The 27,718-nt window shown below is 35.4% G+C and overlaps 1 pseudogene; it reads left to right on the top strand.

Annotated features, from left to right (window-relative positions):
* The first annotated feature begins 1,022 nt into the window (after positions 1-1,022).
* Positions 1,023-27,644, top strand: LOC103994616 (uncharacterized; annotated as a pseudogene).
* The last annotated feature ends 74 nt before the right edge of the window (positions 27,645-27,718 follow it).

Below are 27,718 nucleotides of genomic sequence, written 5' to 3'. Positions count from 1 at the left end.
AAGGATATTTTTTCAGTGTAACTTGTTAAGAGAATATCAAGTAATTTCAATTTAAAAGTTCTAATAACCGATGAATCAGATGCTATCCTAATTTAAAAGTGACAATAACTAAAGTCAAAATGACCAACTAAGTAAAAAAATCAAACTCTGGGAGGGCATCGGCTTCTTGGCTCTTAGTGACAATGCAGTTGAATATTTCGTCTAGCACTGTTCCTCTAACCCCAACACCAAAAAACAATAATGTCTGAAATCAATTTTCATTATAAACTTACCAAGCAGAAAATAAATGACTTTTTCATTATAAACGAGACAGGATGGTTAAAAATCTAAAAAGAAAAAAAACAGGCAGGAGGGAGAATGACCACCGAAAAGAAAGGACGCCGAAGGACCACGACCTCGACGACACTAGATTAGGGTAATTATCTGTTACACTAATTTATATGACTTTGGTCTAAATTTTTTATTATTATATATGTGCATTCTTAAAAAAACAATTCTTATTCTTGATTTTTGAGCTTGTCTAAATCTTTTTATAGTTTCTATTATCATTATATTTTCATGTCTTTTTTTTTTTAAGACTCAATTAGAAGGCCTAACGGGGCTAAGTATAAATTATGTTTGTAATTGGATTTCTTTAGTATCTCAATCTCTAGAAATAATTTATATTAGAATTTTTATAATTATGAAAGTGAAATATTTGATCTCATTTACTTGTTGGCTTTATTGATGGAAGATACAACATATGATGACATATATATAAATGATAAAAATAATAAGTAAAATAATAATTTCAATTTCAGGTAAGACGTCTTTAGTGGTACTACTATGCAACTATGTCAATGAGAGATGAGATAAAAGCCTTGCGTCCTGTTGATAGTTTCAAAGCTACGCTAAAGGAGAAAGAGAAGAGAGAGTGACAACGAAATGTGAGATAAATGGAGGCAACATCTGTGTCGTCCCCTATTAGGAGCTAGAGGGGCAAGGTAAGCGTGGTTTGCATCAAGAGAAGCGATAGTGATGCGATGCGAAGGATACTCCCGGGAAAGGCTCTCGTGTATCTTGAGCAAGCCCTTAGGTCCAAGTCCAACGACCCTGACGCTAGGGCCTCCAACTACTTCAACATTGTTGTTGGCACCGACGTCGGGGGTATCTTCATTGTCATGCCTTTCGCCACTCACGATGGCACTCGCTCGCTCATCCGCATTGATGACACTTGGTGCTTACTCGTCGATCACAACAAGCACGTCTTTCGAAAGGCATCTATTTCTTCTCTATCCTCCCCCACGTCGTCTCATGGGTTCTGGGTTCTTGTGGTGAGTGTTCCAAGGCGAGGTGACGGAGGGATCGCAATGGAGACGAAGGCCATGGAGAGGGTCATGAAGGAGACTTTTAGGGATAAACTGACGTTGTGCAATATAGTGAAGTCGACATTGATCCTATGCTATGACCTGCAAAGCTCAACCTTGCTCGTCTTCTCACATGCTGACACCCTAGAGAGTGAGAGTTTCGATTTCTAACTATTGGAGTTATGTAGGGCCATACGGACGAAACCAGGTTGATTCGAACCAATAAAGATATGATCGATGGACCGCACCACAACTTGTGTCAGCATGGAGAATAAGCATCCCGATCGTAATGACCATCACCCACATCCTCCACAACAAGCTTAACTATGACATCTTTTTCATCCTCTTCCTTTCCCGATGCAGTTGTGTAACAAAGCCATCGCAAATGCCTCACTTGAGACGTTAAAATTACCTTTTTACGTGTCGTTTTCGTATCATTCCTGCACGTGATACCACGTGTTGTATCTTTCATCGATAAAAATAATAATATTATAATAAATAAAGTTAAATATTTTATTTTTATAAAATATAAATATACTAATATAAATTTTTAAATCTAAAGATCGAGATGTCAAAAAAATCTAACCATAAGGATAATTTTACTTAGTCACACTAGCCTCCCGGTGGAGTCTTCAAAAAAGGGCATGAAAATATCACATCATTAATAATGGAAACTTAAAAACAATTTAGACAAGCTCAAAAATCAAGAATGAGAATTTTTTTTTTTTTTTAAGGAATGCACATATATTATAAAAGAAATTTAGACCAAACTCATATAAAATAATAGTAACATGAGATAAAATATTAGAAATGTACAATAACAATTGCAAATGCACTAAGCACTAAGCATATGAAAAAAACAAAAAACAAAACAAAACTAGTAACAGAAATCAAATTTTAGCCAAGCACAATTTAAAGGAAAGCTATGTGGTGATATCAGTGAACAAAGTAAAAGATGCCCAATACGGAGTTCACACCAGTAATATATATTCATTACATGAAGTCGGCTGGTGTAATGCCAAAGATCAATCAAATTATCAACATGCTTTGGCATATGATGCATATGCCAGAAAAAACATCTTACTTTCTCAAATTTTTACAACGCAACAGCAAGTAAACCTCCATTTTAACTACACACTCATGTTTTCCTTTTGTCTGCATATAGCATATCGGTTAAAATGCTCTTCATTCACATATTTCTTATTAATTATCGATCACAGCCACCATTCGCATATTTCTTATTAATTATCGATCACAGCCACCATTCCCATATTCCACAAAACTCAGATACGACAAATGTAACAAAAATGGAAAGCAAGATAAAAAGCTTATCATATGTGAGATAGAGATAATATTACTCTTGGAGATGTAAAGAGGATAAAATAAATGGAAAACTATGGAGATCTTAGAAAGACCAACAAGTTAAGTATCAGTTATTACCTGGTTCGGTCAATTGACTTTGACCTACATCCACGGAAGAAAGAGGAGCAAATTACTATTATAAAAGAGGGACACTTACAAATGCCTTAGGAAGATGTTCCTAGGCCATAAAACACCTTTAGCTTCCTAAACAAGAAGACTTCAAACCATAAGCAGGTTTTCTTGTGATGCCTGCTGTACTTCTTGTGGTGTCTGTGGTACTTCTCGTGGTGTGTCTAACATCAAAGCTCAGGCCCTTATTTATAGTTCCAAGACGAGACAACAAGTCTGATTTTCCCGATGTGGGACTATGGGACTTGCCAAACTAACAAATCTCCACCTTGGCATGTCCCAACAAAACTTGCTCCACCTTCTTCACAAAAGCCCCAACGGGCAATCACCAACAATGAACACCAACCAAGTCCAAGCACTGCTTGAACTTGTAAACCGGAAGAGGCTTCGTAAACATATCAGCTGGATTGTCCTTCGTATGAATTTTCTGAACAAGGACTTTTCCCTCAGCAATCAACCACTTAGCGGAATTATCACAAGAAACTGCATCTGAATAGGAAGTAGGCTCACCAACTTCACTTGTTTCTTCTGCAACAGATAAAGCATATGCAACCAAATTTGCATACCTTTGTGGTGGTCGAATATTTCTCATATGACGCATATGCCATAATTTGGTGATGTCAGAATCAGACAATGATGATGACGAGACTGCAACTGAACCTGTGACAGTAGTTCCCTGCAGAATATACAAGCTACCAGACCTACAAGCTTTCATAACAATAAGAGCACTTCTAGAAACTTTCATAACTCCACCTTCAGCTGTGTATTTACACCCAAGGGCCTCTAGGGTGCCTAAAGAGATGAGATTCTTTTTCAAATCAGGAACATGTCTAACATTAGTGAGCGTCCTCACAATACCATCATGCATTTTAATTCGGATTGTTCCTCTACCAACAACATCACATGCAGCATTATTGCCCATCAAAACAATTCCACCATTACAAGATTCATATGTGGAAAACAAATCCCTATTGGGACACATGTGATAAGAACAACCTGAATCTAAAATCCATTCATTTTTAGACTTTGTCCTGTCATCAGTAGCAAAGAAAATATTTCCAAAATTCTCATCAGATGCTACACTAGCTTCAGCGGATTCAATAGTTTTCTCAATAAATTTTTCCTTTTGCTTTAATTTATTTTTCAATTTAAAGCAATCAGATTTAATGTGCCTCATTTTATGACAATATCTGCATTCCAAATTTCTATGTTTGGATTTAGATCTAGATTTAGATCTACTATTGTCAAATTCTCTTTTATCCATTTTATCCCTGACAACCAGACCCTCAGCCTGATTTCCTCTACTTTCCCCAGTGATATCTCTGTCTATTTGCTCCTTAGATTTTAGTGCAGATTTAATTTCCTGATACGAAACTGTTTCTTTTCCATAAATCAAAGTATCACGGAAATGCTTAAAAGATTGGGGAAGAGAACACAAGAGCAACAAAGCCTTATCCTCATCATCAATTTTTGCATCTATATTCTCCAAATCCATAACCAAAGAATCAAACTTATCAAGATGCGAGAGTATAGATGTACCTTCAACCATCCGAAGCATATATAGACTCTGCTTCAAGTAGAGACGATTCTCCACTATCCTCTTCATGTACAAGGCTTTAAGTTTGTCCCACATGCTCTTAGCCGTAGTCTCTGTAGCTACCTCCCGTAAAACCTCGTCAGAGAGGTTTAGAATGATGCTGGATCGGGCCTTCTTATCCATACCCGCAAGATCTTCCTTTGACGTACCATCTGGAATGTTCTCAGCACCCTGAAGTGCCAAATCAACTCCGTCTTGAACCAGAATGGCCTCCATCTTGAGTTGCCACATGCCGAAGTTAACATTTCTATCGAATTTCTCGACAACAATCTTTGTTATTGTCATTTTTGCCAAAAGATCCCAGAACCAGGCTCTGATACCAGTTTGTTAGAACTAGCCCCAGGATATTTACCACAAGGTAATTTTGGCAACACAACAAAGACAATAAAGCGGAAAGATAAAAGCGACAAGAACAAACAAAACACCAGAACACCAGATATACGTGGTTCGGTCAATTGACTTTGACCTACATCCACGGAAGAAAGAGGAGCAAATTACTATTATAAAAGAGGGACACTTACAAATGCCTTAGGAAGATGTTCCTAGGCCATAAAACACCTTTAGCTTCCTAAACAAGAAGACTTCAAACCATAAGCAGGTTTTCTTGTGATGCCTGCTGTACTTCTTGTGGTGTCTGTGGTACTTCTCATGGTGTGTCTAACATCAAAGCTCAGGCCCTTATTTATAGTTCCAAGACGAGACAACAAGTCTGATTTTCCCGATGTGGGACTATGGAACTTGCCAAACTAACGATAAGGACTCGCAACTTTCTCCCTCTCTGCTCGTTACTTTTTCCCTCTTCCTCCGCTGTACGAACGTTTATGTCGATCGCCGCCTGCCTCTCTGCCACCCACCATGCGCTACCGACATGGTTTCATGTGCGCTTCCTCTTTCTTCCTTCTTCTACCTCCCCTTTTTTGTCTTCTTCTTCCTCCTCGTTCTTCCCTCTTTTATCTTCCTTCTTCCTCCTCCCCCAATTAGTTCATGGTACATCGCAGTATATTCCAATGTACTGACAAATTGTACACCGAAAAAGATCAGATCCATACCGGTCCACCACCTATGGATCAATGCAGGTGTGTTAACCGAAACTGCAAACCTTGAATCGTAGTTCGCTGCATATCGTTGTGTGAGGATACAAAGACCTTCAACAAAAAGCAGGACATTGTATCTGCGCAAGCAACAGCAAAATAGTGTCTCTCATAAAAAAAACATAAGTGAAGGATGATATTGTTCTCATGAAACCAGAACGCATAAATGCCATATTCAAAACTTAATGTTTAGAACATGTATTTTACCACTACATAAACATTAAACATAAAATACAGAGTGAATACCAGGCTTAAGGTCATGGTGACAATAGCCTCACTGATGCATGTAAGCGAGGGCTTGAAATATCTGAAAACACCAATTATGAATTTCAGCCTCTGAGAAACCAATAATGCCTCTGTGTCTTTCATAAGTTGGTAAAGATTGAATTCCTGAAAATTTTCATCAAAAAGAAATTCACATTGTCATCATACCGTATACTCAGAAACAAAATAGAATATATTGTTTTTCCTTGTGACCTCCTTAAGCTTGACAGTATTAGGATTATTCATATATCACAGAACTTAAAAAACAATGCAAAACCACACTCAATAATACATCAGCAACATATAAAAAGGATAACAGCTGAGATGCAAAACAAAGAAAACCATATCGCCTTCACTTTCCCAAGGTTTATATATATATATATATATATCTCCCACGAATAGTATTTCCTCTTTATTTTATTAATTGCTACCTGTATAATCATAAAAAACACAAATGCCAAAGACAAGCAAAGAAAGTCTCCATGGCGGTGGAGCCTAAGAACGTTAATGATAGCATACGACTTCTCAATTATGCTTCTTCACAGCACACCAAAGGTTCCAACACCGACTTCCTCGATTGACTTGTTCCTGCAATGCAACAATGGGTAGTTCTCTTATGTTACTGCATTGGTCAACCTACCTTTCCATTGCTTTCGGCAGGTATGGCTAGGTTTGATCTCCAACTCCTTATTCAACAAGTCTCTACCAAGTAGTCCGATGAAACGACAAAATGATTACGCTTGACGAAATAATCCTACTGGGTATGTTGCAAAACTTTGACAAGCTTAAGCAGAGATCCACTTTTAGTTCTATAATGCAATAGATCCCATTGAAAGATCACTGTGATGCAATGTGAAGAAGCTTTATCTTATAGCAGTCTGAAATAAAGTTCTCAAGGACCAGTTTCAGCCTGGAACAAGATTGCCGATATTATGTTTCAAATCATGTTAACCACAAGAAAAAAAAATATTTTTTGATTGCACAAAAGAGTCAGAAGAGAGAAAGCTCAACACGTTAGATTATGTGGTCCTTTATTAGAATTAATTAGATTTTGATGTTGGGCAATATAAAAAAAAATTTATATTATAGTATGATTCCTTAAAAAATATTTTTGATGGAAGGAACTCTTCTAATAATTTATCATAGACTTTCTGCTCTTGTTTATAAATAGACATAACCTCTAGGGGCTGAACGATGTATGTTACGCATCTCATAGAGAATGAGAGTCTAGTTCTCCTTTTCAGATGGTATCAAAAGATACACATCGTAAAACCGATCTAATGTTATTTGATTTCAATCCTCGAATAAAAATTTTTCTGCATTACATATAACATATAATAATTTTTATATTAATAATTAATATCAAAGCCTAGGTTCTTGAAATCAAATACTTTAGATATGTTATTTTCTGATTTACGATGTTTGAATTATTCATATTTTGTCAATTTGTATTCCTATTTATTCTGTTTTGTCACATGCTTGTGAGTAATTTTAGATTTCTTATAAATGCGATCTTCAACGCTTGCGAAGAAGGTCACTGTGCAGTGTTGCTGTCGACCTAACTATGTATGACCAGTAGATCTGTCGACAGCAACGGCTGCGCCGGGCAATGTGCGCACCGCAACAACCATGAGAACAATTGCCATCCACACAGGCAGCCATGCACAAGCGATGATCGGGCGCAAGCAGTAGTCGCGCACAGGTGCGCAAGCAGCCACAGAGGCGATAGCGCGTGAGCAGAACCCGCGTCTAGGCGACGGACCGCGCTCGGGCATAGGCTACACATCGGGTTAGTGCTACAGGGGGGCCACACAATCGGTAGCCACTCACAGGCAACGGTCATGCATGGGCATAGGCCGTGCCCAGTTGGCAACCATGCGCGGGCATTGGCAGCGCCATGGCGGCAACAATCGTGTGCAGGCGACGACCGTACTAGCGGCAACCACGTAGGTGGCGACGCAAGCAAATTAGGGTTTTTCGCAAAATTATATTTTTGTCCTAAGGGTTTTCTTTTGCTAAATTATAACTTTGACCATCAATATTTTATTAATACATTTTAATATGTTAACAATTCTACCCTTTACAAATCTCGTAATTTCAGTTTATGTCCTATCAACATATTTATAGTTTTACTCTTATGAAATTGAGAATTTCTAATTTATATCCTAGATTATAAAATTAATAAATATGATTTATTATAATTATGATTGAATTTGATCATGATTATATTTTGATTATTTGATTGGATTTAATTTTAATTAAAAAATTATAAATTATGATTTACTTTTATAGTTTTCTCATATGATTTATTGATTATATTTTTACATATGGCAAATAAAATCTAATTATTGTTTTTGGATATTCATTTGGTTATTCACATGTATATATTTGAAATTATGAAATAATATTTATCTTTCACATAAAGCATGATTTATATGTTATCATGATTATCATATGAGTTTTTCTTTCGTTGATTAATATTCAATAATTATTATAGTTGTTATTATATTATTGAACTGCTTAACATAAATTAAATTGAAGAAATTTGATGAATATTTTTTGTAACTCATCTCCTTAAGTTTTATCTAATTTGTAGCTACCAAAGTGGTCTAGAATGATAGACTTTTGGGATAAATTATAATAAAAGTCTTATTATTTATAGGATATTTTAAACTATATTTTGTATTATTGTATTGGTCTTATAGCCACCAAAGTGACATAGACCAATAACTTATAAAATTACATTAAAAATTAGTCTTAAATGATATTAAGAAAATAATATTCATAATAACATACATAATTAGGAGATTTCGATAATCCAAAGGAGAATCTACTTTAAATAATTATGTGATGATGTAGTATAATACTGTTTTGGATATTCTTACAGTTTAGGATTGTATATCCAAAGGTAACAACACTATTCCATAAGGATGGTATCAGTCCTCCATAGATGATCTTGAGTAAACACTAGATATGTCAATATTTCACCCAAAGATGAAATATAGATGATATCAATAGTTCATCGTTTTTTTTAAAACTCAAAGTATTAATGTTATTTTATATTTTGTAATGGTACTTTAGTCCATACATTCTTATGCTTCTAGTGTCCTTGTACTCTTTGGATCAAATTATTCAGAATGGTTAGAGCATGTGCAATTTATACTAAGCGTATTAGATATTGACTTAACATTGTTTGTTAAAAGGCTCGCAGACTTGACTGATGAAAATACTATGGAACAAGTTAATGAAATGAAAGCTTGGGAAAGATCTGATAGACTTATTTTAATGTTCATAAGAATGATGATTGCAAATAACATAAAGACTTCATTACAGATTGCAACTAGTACATGTTTAAAGGTTATTAAAGATATATTTAAATTTGCTGATAAGTTATTGGTTGACACACTAATGAAAGAACTAATTACGACTTAATACGATGAAACTTAAGGAATTCAAGATCACATCCTCAATATGGCTAATAAAGCTATAAAATTTAAAACATTATGTATGAATATTGATGAGTCTTTCCTCATCCAGTTTATTTTTAATTCGCTTCCTTCTTAGTTTGACCCATTCAAGATTTACTATAATACAAATAAGGATAAGTTTGACTTGAATGAATTAACTAGTATATATATTTATGAAGAATTGAGATTAAAGCAAGAAAGCTCATATAACATCATGATTATTACTCAAGGAGTTAGTAACAAGAAAAGAAAATTGAAGTATCATCCATAAAAAAATTTGTCGTGTCTAGAAATGTTAAATAAACTAATGAAAAGAAAGCTTCTATAGTAATGTGTTTCTTTTATGGCAAGAAAGAATATGTAAAGAAGGACTGTATTAAACACAAGACTTTATTTAAAAAGAAATGTATAAACTCGACCTTTGTATGTTTTGAATCAAACATTATAGAAGTTCTTTCTAATACTTGGTGGATTGATTTTGATGCTTTAACTCATGTTACCAATAATATGTAGGGGTTTCTTTCAATTCGGAAATCAAAATAATATGAAATATTAATCATTATGGGAAATTGTCTCAAAGCGAAAGTGATATCATGGGGACTTATCGTCTACGCATAGAGACAAGTCATCTGATAGATCTTGTTGACATATGTTATGTTCCTACTATTTCAAATAATGTAGTTATCTATTTAGAATTGATGAGTTAGGATATTATCTTTCTTTTGGTAGTGGTAAACTCGGTATATTTTATGATTCAATAAAAGTTGGCTTTGGAATTCTGTATAATGGTTTGTACAGAATTAATTTGAATCTTAAGTTTACAAAGACATTATTGACCCTATAATCAAGTATTGGATTAAAACATAGTTTCAATAATGAAATATCTTATATATTGTGGCATAGACGATTGAGGCATATCTCTAAGAAAAAAAATTAAAAGATTAGTGAAGAATAATATTTTGGAACATTTAGACTTCACTGATTTTGATGTTTGTATAAATTGTATTAAGGAAAATGAGACTAAACATACAAAGAAAAATACCGCAAGAATAATAACTCATTGAGATTATTCATACTGATATCTACGGACTACTCAATATTCCTTGTTTTAGTGGAGAAAGGTATTTCATTATATTTATAGATGACCTATCCAAATATGAATATGTTTATCTAATACATAAAAAGTCTTAGACTATTAACACCCTTGAAGTTTACATAAATGAGGTCGAGATATAATTAAATAGAAAAGTTTCAGATTTGATAGAGGTGGTGAATTTTATGACAAATATGATGAATCTAGTCAAAATATTAGTTATTTTGCTAGATTCCTAGAACAACGAGGTATTTGTGCTCAATATGCATTACCAAGTGCGCCACAGTAAAATGGTGTTGTTGAAAGACGAAATCATACTCTTATGGATATGGTTAGGAGCATAATGAATTATTCCTCTATACTTGAGTCAATGTTGGGTGAAACTCTTAGAACAACTATGTACATCTTGAACAGGATTTCTAGTAAGTTGATTTCATCAACTTCATTTGAACTATGGACTGATAGAAAGCCCAATTTGAAATATTTACATATTTGAGCGTGTCTTACAGAGATAAAATATTCAATCTACATAAAAAGAAATTGGATCTCAGAATTAATTCTAGATATTTTATTGGTTATCCAGAAAAATCTAAGGGATACAGATTTCATTGCCTTAATCATGGTAGGATAGTAGAATCTGGTAATGCAAGATTCGTAAAAAATAGCAAAATCAGTGGGGGTAAAATATCTTAAAGGATCAATTTTGATATTAAGGAGATTTAGGTTAATCCTCTTATCTCATCTCCTATTCGAGAAATTGTTGTTTCTCAAATTAATAAGAAAATTGACGAGGGTGAATAGCAAAATAACATCGATGAACTCTCATATGGCGTTGATGTCGCTACTAATGATCTTGTAGAACAGTCACAATTGACAACTTTAAGAAGATCTCAAAGGAAAAGAAAACATGTCATTTCTAATGATTATGTCGTATATCTACAAGAATCATATTATGATATAGGAATAAAAAAAACTCTTATCGTTTTCACAAGCTATAGAAAGTAATGATTCTAAAAAAATAGTATGATGCAATGAAAAAAGAGTTAAAATCAATAGTACAAAATGATGTTTGGGAACTCGTTAAATTACCCAATAATTATAAAAAAAATTGATTGTAAATAAGTCTTTAAGATAAAACGTGACTCAACGAGCAATAACGAACGATATAAAGCCAAACTTATGGCCAAAGAATTTTCTAAAAAAAAAGGCATCGATTACAATAAGACTTTTTCTCCAGTTTCTAGAAAAGACTTATTGAGAATCGTCATGACATTGTAGCTCATTATGATCTTAAGTTATACCAGATGGATGTGAAAACAACATTTCTGAATGGGGATCTAGATGGAGAAATCTATATGGAACAACCTGAAGGATTCATAGAAAAGGAAAAAGAAAGTTAGGCTTGTAAACTTAAAAAATCTATTTATGACCTTAAACAAGCTTCCAGACAATAGTATATAAAGTTTCATGATACCATTGCTTCCTTTAGATTTAAGGAAAATACTATTGATCAGTGCATATATCTGAAGGTAAGTAGGAGAAAGTTTATTATATTTGTCTTATATTTAGATGATATTTTACTTGTCAATCTTGGTTTATTGTATGAAACCAAGATATTTCTCAGCAAGAACTTTAAAATGGTTGATATGAATAAGGCAGCTTATGTTATTGGCATTGATATATTCAGGGATAGATCTCAATTATTATTAGGATTGTCTTTATATATTAATCGTATCTTGGAGAGATTTAATATGCAACATTGCTCAGCCAATGATATATATATTACTAGAGGTGAAAAATTCAGCCAAAAACTAATGCCCGAAAAATGACTTAGAAAATAATTAAATGAGGAATATTTTTTATGGGTACGTAGTTGAAAATCTATTATATGCTCAAACTTGTACAAGACCAGATATTGATTTTATAGTTCTAATGTTGGGAAGATACCATAGCAACCTAGGAATTAAATATTGGAAAGTTGCAAAGAAAGTAATAAGATATCTATACAGAATAAAATATTATATGCTCGCATACAAGAGATCAGATCAGCTTGAAGTGACAGGATATTCATATGCTGATTTTGCAAATTGCCTTGGCAGTAGGAAGTCCACTTCATGATTTATATTCATGTTAGCTGGTGGAGTAATTTTTTGGAAAAGTACAAAGCAATCGCTTGTTGCATCATCAATAATGGAAGTTGAATTTGTGGCATACTTTTAGGCCACAAATCAAGCTTTATGGTTGTGAAATTTTATTTGAGGATTTGGTGTGGTCGACTCAATTGTCAAACCGTAGTAGTTTTCTTCTCTAAGAATGACAAGTACTCTAGTGGTTCTAAGCACATCGATATAAAGTATTTAGTGGTTAGAGAAAGAATCTAGAAACAATAAGTATTAATTAAGAACCTTATTAGGATCAAGAGCAAAACTAAGAGGGGGGGTTGAATTAGTGTAGCAGAAAACTTTTACGATTTCAGAAAAATGTTCGTTTCGATTAAAACTGATCCGGACAAAAATGGTTTCAATTCAATCCGTTTTGGAAAGATTATGAACTTAAAAGCTTTCGTAAAAGTGCAAGAGAGGATTAAGGAGATTTGCAGTAATATAAATTGCTCAAATGAAAAGCAAACCAGGATTTAGAGTGGTTCGGTCAAAGTGACCTACATCCACTTTCGGATTCCTCCTCCAACGAGGCCTCCAACATCCACTAAAGGCCTTCCTTCAATATGTGAAGACCAACCACCTCTTTTACAATGCTTTCTCCTTTTCACGGGTTTAGGAGAGAACCCTTACAAGTCTTACACCTCTCTTGAATGGTCTCAAAACTTAGAAAGGGAGGAGGAGAACTCTAGCACTTGTTTACAACACTTTTACACCCCAACAACTCAAGATTATCTCAATGCTTTCATGCTCTTTCATGCAGAAAATATTTTTATAGACTCCAATGGCTTCAAAAATGGAGCCAAAAAGTGTATAATCCTGGATTTCTGGGGTCCTGGCGGTACCATCGCCTGACACCTGACACTGGGTGGTACTACCGCCCAATCTGGGTGATATCACAGCCTAACAGAGCTCGGAGACCGAGATTTGGCGGTACCACCATTGGCAACAATAACTGCCGACGGTACCACTGCCTAGATTTCCTGGGGCATTGCTTTCCAAGTGGTGTTACCGTCAGTTAAGAATTCAGGGGCTGAATTGGGTGCTCAATTCGGCCCAATTCAGCCCTGTTAACGGGTCAATTGGTCCCTAATTAAGTTAATGGGATTATCTCTCAATCCTAACTTAATTTACGCTCTAACTATGATAATTAAGACATGTTTACTGCACTTTTTGTTCCAGTGCATCAATTGCTCTTCCGGCAAGCTTTCAACGTACTTCTAGCAAACATCCGACGAACTCTCGGCAATGCTCTGGCGGACTCTCGGCAAGCTCCTGGACTTTACGACGATCTTCTTGGAAAGTTCCGACGAGCTTCTTTGGCAAGCTCCTGGACTTCTCGGTTGGTTCCAACAGAACTTCCAACGAACGTCCGGACTTCCGATGAACTCTCGAACTCCTAATGAGATCTCGATCTTGACTCTAGCACAACACCTGCTTTATGTCTTACTATTATCGTAGTTAATCAACATACCTTTTTCAACATATAGATTAGATCAAACAATTTACAATTGACTTCATCATCAAAATCCGAGATTCAACAATCTCCCCCTTTTTTATAATGACAATTAATTAATGACGGAATTAACCTTAACTCCCCCTATTTATATGTCATACTTGAGAAAAGACATTCTTGAATTCAAGGTCTTTGAATTCAAGAAACAAATTGATAAGTTAAATTTATTTAAATTTATCAATACACACATCATGATTCCTATCATGATCTAACATTCTCAAAATGATGTCAAGGCATGACATCCGTTTTCAAGTATGATATTTCAAATATTAAAGATGACAAAGATACTAAATCATCATTCTACGGCAAGATATCAATTTGTAAAATAGCAAGTTAAGCTCTAGATATCTTATCATAATAAAGAAAATTTATCAAGTAAACATTTCAAGTATATATGATGAAATACATTGCATATATTTGTCATCAATTTACCATATTTTGGTATTATTTCTCCTCCTTTGTCATCAACAAAAAGGAGAATGATTCAACAATGCAAGTGTGGTAAAACTTTATGCCACATTTCAATTTGTATACCAATCATATTTAAAAGTTCTCACATTAAAAGTTATAAATATTAAAGAGATACCTTCCTTCAACTTCTCCACCCCCCCCCCCCCCCGCCCCCCCCCCCCTCCCTCTTTTTTTTCATCAAAACTTAGCATGAAGAAGGAAAGTAAGGAGGAAATCCATTAAGAACCAACTTTGTGAAATGATTTGAATCAAGTTAAAAACGATAAAAGAGTTTCATTAAATCATGCTTCAATTTTCATAAGGATCAAGATATTTATGTGAAATCAAATCAACTCTAATTGTTAGGATTAAGATATTTATATGAAATCAACTCTTCACTCTTGTAAGTGTTTATCTCATACTAAAAATTTATCTTTCAATTATCAAGATATCCATTTGTCAATGAAATCCATGGAGTGATTGAGTGTATCAAAAATCATTAAGTGATTGAGCAAGGGTATGAAGTAAACTTGATATGACATAGACTCATGAAGCTCCATTCAAGGAATACATTAAGTGAAAGATAATCCAGAAAAGATATACATTAAATTTATGCATTCGGACAAATTAACATTCCTAATTCTCTTATAATAAAATCAAATTATTCTTCACTTAAAGGCTTTGTAAAAATATCGGCTAATTGATATTTTGTATCAATAAACTCTAGGATTATATCATGATTATTAACATGATCTCATATAAAGTGATACATAATATCAATATGTTTAGTTCTAGAGTGTTGAATTAGATTTTTTGTTAAACATATTACACTTGTGTTAGGAATATTTTTAAGATGAATCTTATAATCCTTTAAAGTATTTTTCATTCACACAACTTGTACACAGTATACACTAGCTGCGATGTACTCAACTTCGATTGTAGATAGTGCAACCGAGTTTTATTTCTTGGATAACCAAGAAACAAGTGTGTGCCCTAAAAACTGACATGTTCCGGATGTGTTTTTTCTATCTAATCTACATCCAGCAAAATCCGCATCAGCATATGCAATTAGTTCAAAGTTCTCAGATTTTGGATATCATAATCCTAGATTAGTGGTACCTTAAAGATATCTAAGAATTCTCTTAACTGCTTTAAGATGAGATATCTTAGGATTAGATTGAAACCTAGCACAAAGACCTGCACGAAACATGATATCCGGTCTAGTTGTGGTGAGATATAGTAGACTTCCTATTATACTCCTATAAGCTTTTTGATCAAAGCTTTCTCCACTTTCATCAATGTCTAACTTAGTGGAGGTACTCATGGGAGTGTTGATAGCTTTTGAGCTATCCATATTAAACCTTTTTAGCAAATCTAAAGCGTATTTTGTTTAACTAAAAAAGATGCCATTATTTAGTTGTTTGATTTGTAAGCCTAAAAAGAAGATTAATTCTCCCATCAAGCTTATTTCAAATTCAAGACTCATACTTTTAATAAATGATTCATATAGAGATTCATTCGTGGAACCGAAAAAGATATCATCGACGTAAATTTGAACAATAAGAAAATTATTTTTAAAATTTTTGATAAATAATGTAGTATCGACCTTGCCTTTAGAGAAATTATTTAGAATAAGAAAAGAGCTAAGTCTCTCATACCAAGCCCTTAGGGCTTGTTTTAAACCATAGAGAGCTTTAGTCAATTTAAACACATGATTACAGAGATTATCATTCTCAAATCCAGGAGGTTGTTCAATATAAACTTCTTCATAAATAAAGCCATTAAGAAAAGCACTTTTAACATCCATTTGAAATAACTTAAAATTATTACTACTACCATAGGTAAGGAGCATCCTTATGACTTCTAATCGTGTCACAGGAGTGAAGGTCGCTTCATAATCGATCCCTTCTTCTTGGTTAAAACCTTTGGCCACTAATCTAGCCTTGTTTCTAACCATGATACCAAGTTTATCTTGCTTATTTCTAAAGACCCATTTAGTATCAGTAACTAAATGGTCATTTGGCCTTAAAACAAGTTTTCACACCTAATTTCTCTCAAATTGATTTAACTTATCTTGCATTGCGATGACCCATGAATCATCTTTCAAGGCCTTGCTAATGCATTTAGGTTCAATTTGGGAGAGAAAAGCACCGTTTGCATAAAAATTTTTAAGAGAGGAACGCGTTTGAACCCCTTTAGATGTGTCTCCTATGATTAGCTCCTTAGACTGAGCATCTACATACTTATAATCCTTGGGTAAGGATGTTTTGGAAGAAGATGCATCCAAGTTGCTAGATGGAGAAAGGGTTTCATTTAAATTCAAAGAATCAAAATTAACATCATCATCAAAATCATTTTTCTTAACTTTAGAAACTTCATTAAAAATAATATGAATGGATTCTTCTATAATTAAAATTCTTTTGTTAAAGATACAAAATGCTTTAGAAACAAAACAATAACCATCAAAAATTCCTTCATCAGATTTTGCATCAAATTTACCTAAGGCATCTTTTTCATTCAAAATTAAACCTTTACATCTGAAGGCTTTAAAGTATGAAACGTTGGGTTTTTTGTTGTTCCACAACTCATAAGGAGTCTTGGAAAGTAGTGGTCTTACTATAACCCTATTCATAACATATCATGTCATATTAACGGCTTTGGCCCAAAAATATTTGGGTAGGCTATATTTGTTTAACATGATTCTTGTCATTTCTTATAAGTTTCTATTCTTTCTTTCTACTACTCCATTTTGTTGAGGATTTCTTGGAGTAGAGAAGTTGTGGTTGTATCCATTAGATTCATAAAATTCTTGGAAATCACGGTTTTGAAATTTACTACCGTGATCACTTCGAATTGATGAAATCATAAAACCCTTTTCATTTTGAATAAGTTTATAAAACTTAGAGAAATACCTAAAGCATTCACTTTTGTGTGCCAAAAAATAAGTCCATGTGTGTCTACTATAATCATCCACGATGACAAATACGTATTTGTTATCTCCTAGGCTTGATGTAGCAATTGGTTCAAACAAATCCATATGGATCAATTGTAAAGGTCTAGAGGTGCTTATTTGGTTCTTATGTTTGAAGCTACCTTTTATTTGTTTTCCTAGTTGACATGCATCACACACATTATCTTTGATGAACTTGATATGAGGAATTCCTCTTATAAGTTTTTTAGATGAAATTTGAGAGATTAGTTTCATGCTAGCATGACCTAATCTCCTATGCCAAAGCCAAGCATCGTCATTCAAAACCGAAAAGCACATTTCATTACAAAGATCATTAATCTCGATAGTGTATACATTATTTTATTTTAGAATAATCATATATGTATTTTTGTGTGGTTTTTCAATAATACAAGCATTAGATTCAAATCTAACAATATATCATTTATCACATAATTGACTAATACTCAAAAGGTTATACTTTAAACCATCAACTAACTATACATCTTCAATAAGAAGGTTGGATTTGTTACCATGGTTCCTTTGATAATGATTTTACCTTTGTTGTTGTTTTCGAAGGTGACATATCCTTCGTCTAGGCTAGTGAGCTTAGAGAAATGAGATGGATCTCCTAGCTTGTGATGGTACATTTTTTTACAAAAAGAGATTATTTTTAGGTACCCATTTGACCTTGGGCGTCTCAAAAATCGATCAACATAGCTTATCATGTTGCATTGATTCATTTGAGGTTCCTTTAGGAATCCAAATCAATTTATGTGGACTATATTTCTCGAATGGACAATGACAAGCTACATGCTCAAATTTGCAACAAAAATTACATTTATTTCGGGATGAAACATGCAAAGTAGGGCCTTTAACAAAGTTGGTTGGATTTTGGTGAGGGCTACTCATAAATCCAATTCCACCTTTTCTATGAACATGATCCTTGTTGGCAAGGATCATGTTCAAGGACTTGCTACCAACCTCAAATTTTCTTAAGGTTTCCCTTAGTAACATGTTTTCTTTTTGAAGTATTTCTAGTTCATCACATTTCATAGAGCTAAACTATCATTGTGCTCAATTTTTAATCTATCAAAATCACTAACAAGAGAAGCATGCTCCTTTTTTTAATAATTTATATTTTATACTAATTAATTTGTATTCATCAAATAGATTATTAAAAGCATTTAATAGTTCATCAAAGGATAAATTTGCATCAAATGAACTTGTTACCTCATTTCCAATTGCCATTTGTGCATAGTAAGCAACTTGCTCGGTGATGGTAGGCTCCTCTTCTTCAGATGCACTTGAGTCGTCCCATGTAACTTTGAGAGCCTTCTTCTTTGGTTGCCTCCTCTTTGCTTGGGGACATTCACTCTTGAAGTGTCCCGGCTTCTTGCATTCATAACATATCACTTGTTCTTAGGTTCAAATTTATTTTTAGTATTTTTTTTTAAAATTTATTTTTTTTTATGAATCTTTTGAACTTCTTTATTAAGAGTGCCAAGTCATTATCAAAGTCCTCATCACTAGTTTTTTTTCAAGTGGTCTTCTTGTGTTCTCAGTACTATGTCCTTCCTATTCTTTAGAAGGGTGTCTTCAAGCTCTTCATGAGCTTTACATGTCATTTCATATGTCATTAGTGACCCAATTAGTTCTTCAAGATGAAAATTATTTAGATCTTTTGCCTCTTGAATGGCCATTACTTTAGGATCCCAACTTTTTGGAAGGGATCTTAAAATCTTATTAACCAATTCAAAATTTGAGAAACCTTTACTAAGTCCTTTTAGACTATTGACAACATCCATAAATCGGGTATACATGTCTTCAATGGTCTCACTCGATTTCATTCGAAATAACTCATAAGAATGCACTAAAAGATTAATTTTTGACTCCTTCACTCTACTAGTGCCTTTATGAGTCACTTCGAGTGTGTGTTAAATGTCAAAAGTTGTTTCGCAAATCGATATTCGATTAAACTCGTTTTTATCTAATGCGTAAAATAATGCATTCATAGCCTTTGCGTTTAAAGCGAAAGTCTTCTTCTCCAATTCATTCCAATTGTTCATTGGAAGTGAAAACTTTTGAAAGTCATTTTCTATAATATTTCATAATTCGAAATCTATTGAAATTAGGAAGATCCTCATTCTAGTCTTCCAATATGTGTAATTCGTCCCATTGAACATGGGCGGACGTGTAATTGAATGGCCATCTAGGTTGCCAACAAATGTCATCTCTCTTGGGTTTTAAACCAAACGAGAGTGAACCTTGCTCTGATACCAATTGTTAGGATCAAGAGCGGCACTAAGAGGGGGGGGTGAATTAGTGCAACGGAAAACTTTTATGATTTCAGAAAATTATTCGTTTCGTTTAAAACTTATTCCGATAAAAATGGTTTCGATTTAATTCGTTTTGGTGAGATTATGAACTTGAAAGCTTTCGTAAAAGTGCAAGAGATGATTAAGGAGATTTGTAGTAATGTAAATTGCTCAAATGAAAAGCAAATCAGGATTTAGAGTGGTTCGGTCAACATGACCTACATCCACTTTCGGATTCCTCCTCCGACGAGGTCTCTGGCATCCACTAAAGGCCTTCCTTCAATAGGTGAATACCAACCACCTCTTTTATAGCACTTTCTCCTTTTCACGGGTTTAGTATAGAACTCTTACAAGTCTCACACCTCTCTTGAATGATCTCAAAACTTAGAAAGGGAAGAGGAGAACTCTAGTACTTATTTACAACACTTTTACACCCTAACAACTCAAGATTATCTCAATGCTTTCGTGCCCTTTCATGCAGAAAATGGTGAGGTTTTTATAGGCCCCAATAGCTTCAAAAATGGGGCCAAAAAGTGTCTAATCCTGGATTTCTGGGGTCCTAGCAGTACCACCGCCATTACTGGGCGGTACCACCACTTGACACCTAACATTGTACGGTACCACCACCCAATCTGGGCAGTACCACCGTTGGCAGCAATAATTGTTGGCGGTACCACCGCCCAGATTTCCTAGGGCACTACTTTCCAAGCGGTGCCAACGCCGGCCAAGAATTTAGGAGCTGAATTGAGGGCTTAATTCGGTCCAATTCAGTCCTATTAAGGGCCCAATTGGCCCCTAATTAAGTTAGTGGGATTACCTCACAATCCTAACTTAATTTACACTCTAACTACGATAATTAAGATATGTTTAGTGTACTTCTTATTTCGGTGCGTCAATTGCTCTTCCGACGAGCTTCCGGCATACATCCGGCGAACCTCCGACGAACTCTCGGCAATGCTCCGGCGGACTCCCGGTAAGCTCCTAGACTTTACAACGATCTTCTTGGCAAGTTTCGATGAGCTTCTTTGGTAAGCTCCTGGACTTCTCGTTTGGTTTCGGCAGAACTTCCGACGATCGTCTGGACTTTCGACGAACTCTCGAACTCCCAATGAGATCTCGATCTTGACTCCGGCATAACACTTGCTTTATGTCTTACTGCTATCGTAGTTAATCCTACATACTTTTCTCAATATATAGATTAGATCAAACAATTTACAATTAACTTCATTATCAAAATCCGAGATTCAACAAACCTAAGCATTACTATGATGATTGCTAATCCATTTAATAAAGTTTTACGGTGTAAAATATTTAAAGAACATGTTCTTAGATTGAGGCTTGTGAGCAAGTCATAAAAGATATGGTGATGCATATTTAGGTGGATGCTATTGTTAACATTTTTTTGCTTAATTAAAGTTATTTATTTATGCTATCATGTTTACATTTATGTTTATACATATTATAGTTGAATGTAATAATATGATTGTCTTGACAAGACAAATTACATGGGTCATTATGGACTATATTAGGAAAGACTAACAATGTTGTGGTACATAGAATGGAGTATGATATTGATGATATACAATCGCTATGACTCACATTGATAGTTGGACTTAATATAGTATTATTATGTTTATTGAACTTATTGAATTTTTTTTTAATTTATGACCATGTATAAAATACTTTTCAAAATTTTTGAAATCTAATTAAGTAAAATTATTTTCAAACAAATTTTATTTTATTTATTTTAATTTTGAATTTCTTTTATATCTTATTAATTATTGGGCAAAGTGAGAGAATGTTAGATTACATAGTCTTTTATAATTGGATAAGATATATAATAGAACTAATTGGATTCTGATAATAGATATTGATCAAAAGAAAGTTCATATTATAGTAGGATTCCTCACGGGATGCCCGAGGAACTCTTCTAATAATCTCTGCTCTCGTCTATAAATAGATAGGACCTCTATGGATTGGATGATATATGTTACGCATTTCATAGAGGACGCAGTTGAGGGATTACAGTTTATAACGATTTTACATCTAAAGATGGTACCCTTGCAGATCATATAGAGTTCCTTTTTAGATTATATCAAAATTATACATAATTAAATCGATCTAATGTTATTTGATTTTAATCATAACATAATTTTTTTATATATATAACATAAATGTTTTTTAACATTATATATAACATATAAAAAATAATTTCTCCAAATAAAAATTTAAGGTGAAGCAAGCAAAAATGTCTAACTAGCTAGGATGGTCGGAAACTGCAAATAACTCACTATCTCAACCTTGGGAAGAAAAAGCAGTAAAGCAAAATAAAAAAATGATGTTTCGATCCTGACAAGAATACGTGCTGCCTAAAATTGAATGAACAACAAAACTATACCCTGTTGATCATTGCTTTAACAACTTCCATCTTGCTTCAAACACAAGTGCAGGTAATGAAATGAACTGGACAGAAGTGCAATATTATGGCAATACTTAAAATTAAACATACATTACTCAAAAAACACAAGTAGATACGTTACTTGTGAAAATTCAGCATCAATCCAACAACTTCAAAAAATAATCTTCATCAATCTGACCCTGACTGACACAAAACGGTAGCTTGTCACTAATTATTATTGAGAAAAGAGACAAGGAAGCCTCTAAACCACCAACCAAGAACTTCTGTAATAAGAAATATGTTGGAAGAGGCAGTAAGTTCACAAAAAAAGGGACTTGCTCCATGTATGAAGTGCAAATGTTCAACCATCAAAGTCACATAAGTGAACAACTCAGCAAACAAGATATAAATGATATGTTAGCAAACCAATATAATCACTTGACAACTATCAAAGGTAGCGTTCGCTGTCACGATCCGATCCTGACGATGAAATAACTAGTTTGTTAATTTGATTGAATCCAAATCACTAACTAAGATATTTAAGCTGAAATTGATAGTAGTACATTTGTCAGACTTTTATAAATTAATTTTAGTCTTATTCACTTCCGATGTAGGAGTAATTTGAATATTATAATTTATCCCACTTGAGGATTGAATATCCTCGTCAAGATCTAATATAGTTCAAATCATAGCATGGTGCACGTGAGGCATAGTTTAGTGGTAGCTCCACGCTATAATGAGTCATCTGACTCCCTCCATAGGTAGTCATTTTCTACTCGAGTCCATCTTCATATTTCAATTCTAGATCGATTCTGATATCATTTGTCAAGACCCAAACCTGATAGACTAACTAGCTTATTAACTTTGTTGAACCCAAACCACGAATTAAAATACTTAAATTGAAGTTAATAGTAGTATACTTATCATACTCTCTAATAAGTCAATTTCAATCTTGACCACTTCCGATGTGAAACTAATTGGAGTTTTACATTCCCCGTAGATGGAAAAACAATATCAACCAACCCCCCTTTGAGACTATCTATTGGTGATTAGGATGACAAACATACCATACAAATTACCTAATATAACTACTCAAGTTTAATCAAATTCACATTATGACAATATAGGCCATTAGGACCCTCTAGAAAGCCCAAAACCTCCGTTAGATCAGGATCATCCTCTAGAACAAGGAGCTTACATAGGATGCATGATCATGCAATCACATCATAGTGATTAGGGTGCAAGAAAAACCATACAACATTTCAATACAAGAGATTCTGCATAAGAATGACAACCACATGATGACCAAGAAAAAACACTTGTGTTACTGCAAGATTAAGGCAAAACATAGTATGGGACATCATTTGGGCATTAGAATGACAAGTTAAACTGCAAATGCAAATTGTATGTTTGGACCTTCCTTCCTTGTCTGTTTGTTTTTTTTTGCTTAATTTTTTTCAGTGTTTTTATCAATTTCATGTGTATTACTATCTAAATCGGATAGTAATACAGGGATGGATCCTTTTTCTTGAGAAAAATCGGATGACCTTTGGCTACCTGTTTCTACTTCATACAATCTCACCAGACCAACCTTTCTTCCCTGCGAGAACTCCATCCATCTCGTCCATTCTGCAGCGTTGTCGATGCCATCCACAAAATTACTTCGTTCGCGTACAGACGGATCGTCATCGATCTTTTTGAACGCAGAATGTGAATCTATATATTCCATAGGCATATCGATCGACAAATGCATACTTTTTGGGGTCCGAATCGAAGCAAACGGAAGGATGTTCCAACTTCGCTCGATCGACCTTGGGATATGCTTGAGATCGTTTGGAGAGCGCCAAACACCCAATAGCCGAGCTTTTCTTGGACCGACGAGAGCCGTAGCCGAAGGAGTCGGCTTTCGACCACCTCGCAACCCATCCAACGGTTGAAATCCCACCATCTCAAGGGCCGACGGCAAGTAGGGCTGCGTCCCCACGGGGCGGCCGGATGTGGATCTCGATCCGCCGGCCTAATCTATGAGAGAAGCCCAAAAGCAGAAGAAATGACCGCCGATAGGCGGTCACGAAACTAGCAGCAACCGGTCCCGACCGGTGGGTTGCTGCAAGATATTTAATGGGGAAGTTGGGAGCGGCGAGAGGCTTCGCCGTGCTCACTCGCACGATTTGTGATTTCCCCTTCGGCGCTTCCTTCGGCTCTGCGATTCTCTTTCAATCTTCCAAATGACTGGGTTGTGAGGTACCCTTCGTCCATCTGCTCCACTTCTGAGGAAAAAGATTGTGTTTTTTTCTATTCTCTTTAATTGCAAATGCCGTCTTTTAGTGTTTCGGATTAACCATTTCGCATGGTCTCCTCACAAATGATTTTGTTTTTCTTTGCTTCCGTATCGGTGGATTTGTTGGTAATATTGTCGTAGTTTTCTTGCGCTTTCGATTTCGGTGGTGAAAGTGGGTTGCAATTTTGGTGGAAAGATGATACACTTGTGATCGGTGGGATTGGTGAGGTGTCGATACATGTAGATCTTCCTTTTGTTGCTTGTTGCATGAGCTCATTTGATCTCTTCAACCGAGATTTTTCTGAGGATCCGGATGTTGACCATGAAAGAAGAAGAAGAAGAAGAAGAAGAAGAAGTCATTTGTCCAAGTCAGAAAAAAGAAAAGAAAAGAAAAGAAAAGAAATGCATGGTTCATGCTTACCTTGTATCAAAACAAAATAAGAATGTGCTATTAATCGATGGGGGTTGTTCTTTTTGTTTTCTCGTGCTTGTTCCTTTCATGCTGTTTCAAACATCTACTTTGATGCATCCTATTACAAGCTCAATCTTTAGATGGAAGCTGGATCTGCCTCCAGGTATCATCATCCTGCCGTATGAAGTCACTCAACTTGATTTCATCCAATTTCCATGGGTCTGGGTCTTCAACTTGAAACAGTTAATCTAGTAGTTACGCTGATGGAAACTCTTGTAACCCTCAGGTGACATACATAAGCCTCAAGCTTGACAAAGAAATTGCATGCATTGGCAATATAGGTCAGGATTTGAAACAAAGAAATTGCATAAGGGGAACCTTTGAACAACGTTTAGACCCTGTGTTTCTCTTGACATGTGGTCTTATGTCGTTCACTTGATTGATTTGATTTAATATAGTTTTGGTTGATTTGCATCATGAAATAGTGCTTTAAGCTCTTAAGTTGGTAGGATTTAATTACGTTGACGAAACTTATATAACCCACGGTGACATACCATAAGCCCTAACCTTGTTTTGTCCTCTGGGGACCATGCTGCTTTGTCTTTCTTTTGACATGAGCCAATTCAGGCAACGATTTCACAAGAAATAACCTGTAAACGATATAATTACAGCCCAAGTCTCCACAGCGACGTACTTCTTTTCATCCACCCAATCTGTTCTCTGAGTGACAAATCAGGCTATCTATCTTATGTTTGCCAGAATTTATCTGTTGTTTTCTGTTTCATGACAACGCCATCTTACGTTAGCTTCTGTTCTGTATTCTAACATAATAACTGAATATGTTGAAATGGTCATTTGTCTTTTCTTTGGTGCAGCTTCCATTTCAGCTGCTTGGCATTAAAATGGAGTCTGGCTTCGGAGGAGTATCTAGTGGATCATCATGTCCTGAGATTTCTTTAGCTCACCAAGACATTCAAAGATGCCCATTCTTGAGAAATATCAATGAGCCTACTAACTTCTCCTTCTCATCTGTCAATTTTCCTGTCCCTGTAAGTGTTGTCAACTTTTCCTCATACATCACCAATTAGATGTGATCTCATTATTACTTACGCACACTCTTTGGTTTATTAAGGTACAAGGAACCAAGGGTCCAATCTTTGAAGATGGACCCAATTTTGAAATGGCATTTAGGCTTTTCCATGGGCAAGATGGTGTTGTTCCATTCTCTGGAAAATTGTTTGTGCCTGGTGGGAAACCATCCATTTAATCCCTTAGCAGCAAAGGCAGCCACGATCAGTCTTTCAGCTTTTGGACCTGGAGGACCTTTCGGCTTTGACTTCTTCTCAAACAAGCCGAACAGGCAGAACAATAGATCTTCTCAGGTAGTTTGTTTATCTTCAGTTATTCTTACCTTCTAAAATGACATAAATTTTTTATTCCCTCCATATTTTAACTTGATTTTAGATATGTTTATATAATATCCCATGTCTTTGATCTCATTAATAAGAATAACTAGCACCATTTTGACATTTAAAGAGTGAAAAATCTGACATGACGATAGTGAATAGTTCAACATTTTTCTTGCATCTAATCCAAAACCTTGCTCTTATTGCTGCCCTATGGTCGTAAATATTGATTATGTTGTGCATGTCTATTCCGACAGTACGAAACCTACTTTGTGTCTCTGGACTTCACTACTGAATTGTTGGGATGTACACAAACACTTTTCTTATGCAGTTGACCATGATCTAGAAAGGTGGTTCTCTTGGAACATTATAAGTCACTATTAATGTTTCAAGATTGTGTTATTTCTATGCTACGAGGCATTGTATTCGCTCGCTGAACTCTGGCTTGGAATAAAATGTTGCAGAAAGGAAGTGATTCAATGCATGAGTCGCAGAGCAATGAGTGGCTAGAAAGCGGGCAGTGCCCCATAGCAAAGTCGTATAGGGCAGTTAGTGGGGTTCTTCCTCTCGTTGCAAAGGTTTTAAAGCACCACCAGCAGGCGTGAAACTAAGGTGTCCCACCCATTGTGGTGGCTGCCCGTGCGGCGCTGGCCCAAACTGCTTTTGTGAAGAACCTCCGCCCACAACCTCTACCAGCAAAGATGCTAACTATAGCCATGCTGGGCATGGCAGCAAATGTTCGCCCTCGGAGCATGGAGGGAACATACCACGAAGTTCCCCCCCTCCCCCCACCCCCCCAGTGGTTTGCTGCAGTTCATGCCGCCGTACCTTTCATCGCAATGCTTAGAAAGTCCGTGTTGATGCCCAAGACCGCCATGGCAATTACGATATCTTAGGTCAGACCATCGGATCGAGAGCTGAGCTTCGATGGCTAAAAGCAGTTGCAGCAGCTGAGGTGGGTGGCCCTAGGGTTTGTTAAAACAAGAGCTGTTATTTGTGCCCTAGGGTGGGCCTTTCCGTCAAAGTGGAGGGTGTGGTCTCTGCGGCTGCTGCTTCACCGGCGGCGACTATATGCTATCGACGGAGTTGTATTCTGGTACAAAAGCTATATGGTAGCATTCAATAATTACATATCCAGCATGGGGATCGACTGATTACTGTTTGACGGTCATGTGCATATGAGTATAACTGGGCTTATGAAGTTCTCCTCAAGGCCTAGGTGAATAAAAAGAAATCAATTGAGCTTGGTGTAGGGAGGTGACATGATGGAAGCTGCAGTTAGTCTAGCTTGTTTTTTGATGGCATTCGAAAGAGAATTTTCGAGTTGATTCGTCTGTGTACGTTTATAGCTTGAAAAACAGAGGCCGTCGGATGATGCGTGTTTGCATCGTCGGAAAGTGGAAGCATATGGTGAGCAACAGATCATGTCATTTTGTTCATCTTATATTTCTGCGTCTCAAGTGCGGTGGTGGCTGCATGGGG

The sequence above is a fragment of the Musa acuminata genome, chromosome BXJ3-8 (genome assembly GCF_036884655.1).
Source record: "Musa acuminata AAA Group cultivar baxijiao chromosome BXJ3-8, Cavendish_Baxijiao_AAA, whole genome shotgun sequence".
In the NCBI taxonomy this organism is placed as follows: domain Eukaryota; kingdom Viridiplantae; phylum Streptophyta; class Magnoliopsida; order Zingiberales; family Musaceae; genus Musa; species Musa acuminata.
The sequence above is the reverse complement of the archived record's forward strand: the minus strand, read 5'-3'. Positions and strand labels throughout refer to the sequence as shown.